Consider the following 5,583-nt stretch of genomic DNA (forward strand, 5'->3'; position numbering starts at 1 on the left):
AGCAGTTCCTCCAAGGGGCTACACCTACACATCATATTGTCATCTAGATCCGATGTTCCCTGCTTCAAGGGCCGCCCCCTACCTTTGAAGAGCTATTAGGGCTAGTGAAAAGGCACAAGGTCTATACCCGCTTGCATACTCCTAAAAAGTCCAAGGAGCTCCGCAAGGAAGAGTCAAAAGGGGCATTGGGCCCCCAAGCCCAAGGAGGCAGAAAGTGCCGAGGACAGCTCCCCTTGGCGGGCACCTGCCTCTATACCCAGGATGCCCAGCAGCCAGTCGGTCTGCCGTTTGACTTCGGGGAATCGACCCTGTTGGCTGAATGGAAGGAACGGCTAAGCGCCAAGTTGGAGAAACGCCGGGAAGTGTTCTCCACCAGCAAGATGGATGTGGGCTGCAGCCAAAACACCAAGCACACGGTCCGGCTGAATGTCACCACGCCATTCCGGGAGCGTTCCCGACGCATTGCTCCCAGAGACGTGGAAGACGTGAGGGATGTCCTACAAGAAATGGAGACAGCAGGCATCATGATGGAATCCAGTAGCCACTATGCATCCCCGATCATGGTGGTATGTAAAAAGAATGGGTCAGTCCACTTGTGCGTGGACTATCGGACACTGAACAACCGTACCGTACCAGATCAGTACACTCTGCCGCGGATTGAAGAGATCTTCAATGTGCTGTTGAGTGGATCAGCATGGTTCAGGTTCCCAGTGAGGTCTGGGCACTACCAGGTACCTATGAGTGCCGCAGATCAAGAGAAGACGGCATTTGTATGGCCCCTATGAATTTACCCGCATGCCCCAAGGCATTTGGGTTGCCCCGGCAACATTAATTTTGTATTTACTAATTTCTTCCCTTAGCTGGTCAGTGCTCACATCTTGATGTTGTTTTCTTAATGAGTCCTCTTTAAATTGTGTGAAGTCTCTCTCCAGCTGGGTCAGGCTGTCAGTGTATGGGTATGATGTGCATGGACAAGGTGTGACATTTTTGCTGGCTGTGTCTCTGGTCAGGACTGGATTTTGTTGTTTATTGCTTTGCTGTCTGTCTTGCTGTTTTTCTTATTTGGAGGGATGAGCTCTTCGTTTTCTTCTGCTTTGGCTTTGACTAACTACTGTACATTTTTATTTTTTTTGCATGTTCTTGTATAGCGCTGCTAGTTTTTACGTAGCACTTTATAGAGACATTTTGCAGGCACAGGTCCCTGCCCCGTGGAGCTTACAATCTATGTTTTTGGTGCCTGAGGCACTGGGAGATAAAGTGACTTGCCCAAGGTCACAAGGAGCCGACACCGGGGTCCCCTGCTTCAAAGTAAAGTATATTTAAAAGAGTCCCATCCCACACTTCCTAAAACGATTTCCATACCAACTACATAGAGTTGTATTTGGGATGTATTTGGGGGTGGGGGATTTGTTTGTATTTGGGGGGTTGTATGTATTTTGGGGGTATGTTTTTTTTTGTTAATTTTTGGGGGGGTTATTTTTTAATGCATTTGGGGGTGTTTGTCTTTATGTATTTGAGGTTGGGGGGTTGTATGTATTTGGGGGTGTTTTTTGTATGTATTTGGTGAGAGTTAAAAAAAAAATTAAACTAGCCCCCAAAAACATATAACTCTCACCAAATACATACAAAAAACACCCCCAAATACATAAAGAAAAACACACCAAATGCATTAAAACCACCCAAATACAAACAAACCCCCCAACCCCAAATAAAAAAATCTCCACCCCCAAATACATATAAACCCCCCAATACATACAAGCATCCCCCAAATACATACAACCCTCCCATCCCCCAAATACATACACCCCCCCAATACATTTTTGAAAAAAAACAAATACATACAAAGCCCCCCACCTCCCAAATACATACAACTCCCCCAAAATACTTACAACCTCTCCCAAATACATACAAAAAGCCACCCCCCAAATACATTCAACTTTACCACCCCCCACATACATACAAAAAAAACCACCCCCAAATACATACAAAAAAAAAAAACAACCCCCAAATACATTTTTTTAAAAAACTAACCCCCAAAAACATATATTTGGAGGGTGTTTTTTTATGTATGGGGGGGGGGGGGGTATGTATTTGGATTTGGGGGGTGTTTTAAAAAAAATGTATTTGGGGGTGGATGGGACGTTGTTTGTATTTGGGGATGGATTTTTTGTATGTATTTGGGGGGTGGGGGGGATTCTATGTGTTTGGGGGGTTGTATGTGTTTGGGGGATGGGGGTTGTATGTATTTGAATGTGGGGGTTTGTTTGTATTTGGGGATGGGATTTTTTGTATGTATTTGGGGGGTGGGGGGGATTCTATGTGTTTGGGGGGTTGTATGTGTTTGGGGGATGGGGGTTGTATGTATTTGAATGTGGGGGTTTGTTTGTATTTGGGGGGTGTTTTTGTATGTATTTGGGGGGTTGTATGTGTTTTGGGGTTGGGTCATGTTTATTGTATTTGTGGGGTGTGGGGGTTGCATGTATTTGGGTGGTGTATAAAATATTTGGGGGGTGGGGGGTTGTATGTATTTTGGGGGTTGTATTTTGGGTGTGTTTTTAAAAAAAATAGTTTTTTTTGTATGTATTGTGGTTGGAGGGTTGTATGTATTTGGGGGATTTTTTTGTATGCAATGGGGGTGTGTGGTTTTTTTTGTATTTGGGGGGTGGCATTTTTTGGTATGTATTTTGGGGGGGGTTGTGTGTGGGGGGCGAGGGGGTGGGTGGGAATGAGTGAGATGGGGGGATTGAGGGAGCGGAATTGAGTGAGAGTGGGATAATTGATGGAGGGGGGGAGAGTGAGAGGAGAGAGGTGGTGTAAAAGAGGGGGCAAGGGGTGAGTGAGGAAAAGAGAGGGTAAGAGTGAGTCGGAGGGGAGAGAAATACATGGGAAGAGGGCGGGAGAAGAGGGGGGGGATAGGGGAGGGGGCTTGCGTGGTTTGAAATGGGGGGACATTCGTAACTATAGTCCTGGGCCCCGGGAAATCTGTCTGCGGCCCTGGTCAGAAAGCTTTCCGTGCAATTGTGCCAGATCTGTGCTACGGCAGCTTACTGTATCAGGGTCATAGGAAGTTATGTATTAAAGTCTCCTTGCTGCACAATCGGGGCAAAAAAAAGCACTGGATTTATAAAGGTAACAAATCTGCATTTATTTTGATTGGATTTTTCCCGTGATACAGTAACTCTGGTGCTATTATTTGAACCACATTTTGCCACCAGGAGACTTTGATACAAAACCTTTTTTAAATCCTAAATGTTAAGTCACAGGCTAATGCTGTGGCAAGTCATGCACAGCAGGCCTATCCAATATTACTTGTTAAGAGTGAATCATTTGTTGAGAGCTACTCTGACTCACCACATACATACTGTACAACATTATCCTCATAGACTTCACTCTCTCATTCACTGGTCACAATTATGACATTCATGTTTTGATACAGAGAATCCTGAATCTCATATATTTGAGTGGAAAAGGAAAGTATATCTCTGGCGCCCAACACTAGCAAATAATAAAAATAAATAAATAAAATATACAACAAGGACTGGCAGATGACTCAATTCCCGGAATGGGCTTCAGTCGATGGGGATCATATACATGAAATAAAAACAGACAAGGTACATAGCATAATACTGTAAGGCTGAAACATATATAGCACACACATAGACTAACATGCAATGTGGTAGGGGTGAGGAGCTTGTTCAGGTAGCTGGGTAGCTTGCCCAGAAAGAATTTGAAGGCAAGACAGGAAAGGTGTACTTTGCGCCTAGACTCGAGTGATGACCAATCTAGTTCTTTGAGCATTTCGCAGTGATGTGTGTTGTAGTTGCATTGGAGAACAAAACGACAAATTGAATTGTAGAGGGTGTCAAGTTTGCTAAGGTGGGTTTGAGGTGCCGAACCATATACTATGTCTCCATAGTCAATTATTGGCATTAGCATCTGCTGTGCGATACGCTTTCTGACCAGGAGACTTAGGGAGGATTTGTTCCTGTAAAGTACCCCTAGTTTGGCATAGGTCTTGGTTGTCAGGGTATCAATGTGCATTCCGAATGTTAAGTGGGAGTCAAACCATAAGCCCAGGTATTTAAAACTAATGACAGGGGTTAGGGTGGTGTTGGCGTTGGTTCTAATCTGGAGCTCAGTCGCTGGAAGCTTTAAAAATTTAGTCTTGGTCCCAAATACCATTGTTACAGTCTTGTCAGTGTTTAAAAACAGTTTGTTTTGGGAAATCCAGTTTTCGAATCTCAAAAAGTCAGACTGAAGTATGTGTTGAAGGTCAGAGAGGCTATGGCTGTGTGCATATAGGATTGTGTCATCTGCATACTGTACATATGTATTGAGGATTCCTTACAAGCTGTGGGAAGATCATTGATGAACACTGAGAAGAGTAGGGGCCCCAGAACAGAGCCTTGCGGGACACCACAGGTGATATCCAGCGGGTTGGAGTTAGAGCCTGAGATGGACACATGTTGGGATCTATCTGATAGGCAGGACTGAAACCAGTTTAAAGCATGTTTCCCTATTCCAGAGCTCTGGAGTTTGCTAAACAGGATAGCATGATCAACAGTATCAAAAGCCTTTGCTTAATCTAGGAATACTGCGCAAGTGAGTTGTCCCCGTTCCATTCCACACTGGATTTCATTGCAAACTTTTAGCAGGGTAGTTACGGTGGAGTGTTTGGGGCGAAAGCCAGATTGGAATTGGCTAAGGAAATTTGTCTTGGTATAGTAATCGCTTAATTGGGAGTGGATACATTTTTCCATGACTTTGGATAGAATTGGGAGAAGTGAGATTGGCCTGTAGTTTGAGACAGTGTTTTTGTCCCCACTTTTGAAGATTGGGACAACTCTGGCAGTTTTCCAGGTCTTAGGGATATGGCCTGCAGACAGGATAGAGTTGACTATGGAAGCAATTGGTTTGGCAATGGCTGGGGCACCAAGTCTTAGGAACTTAGATTGCAGTAAATCAGGTCCACATTGGCTGCTTAGTTTTAATTTGAGGAGCGCTTGTGCAATCTCCTCTTCGGATACTAGGCCAAATTGAAAATTGTGGGCAATGTTGGGAGGGGGTGGGGCTATGTGGGTACTCCCAGGATGAGATTCAGGTTTGTGGTTTGGGCTGCGTTTCGCTAATAAGTTAGTGACACACCCTACAAAGTAATCATTGAATGCATTTGAAATGTCAGTGGGGTTTGTCAGAGTAATATCCCCCTTAGTGATATTACTTGGTTGTTGGTGGTTAGAAGGCTGGAATATATTGTTGATAACCTTCCAGAAGTATTCTGGTGGAGATTGTCAGAGTAATATTGTGCTTTTGCATGCCTTGTGCACATGTTCCGCAGGCATCTGTATTGTTTGAGATCCTTGGTAGTGCAAGTTACTTTGAAGCTTTTGCATGCCTTGTGCACATGTTCCGCAGGCATCTGTATTGTTTGAGATCCTTGGTAGTGCAAGTTACTTTGAAGCTTTGAACTGGTAGAGTGCAATAGGGTCAGTTGTAACCCATGGAAGGTGGGCCCCCCATACCCTTATTTTGCGTAGTGGAGCATGGGTATCGCAGAGTTTTAAGAACTCGGATTGGAAATAG

This window comes from Ascaphus truei, chromosome 4 (assembly GCF_040206685.1).
Source record: "Ascaphus truei isolate aAscTru1 chromosome 4, aAscTru1.hap1, whole genome shotgun sequence".
Taxonomy (NCBI): domain Eukaryota; kingdom Metazoa; phylum Chordata; class Amphibia; order Anura; family Ascaphidae; genus Ascaphus; species Ascaphus truei.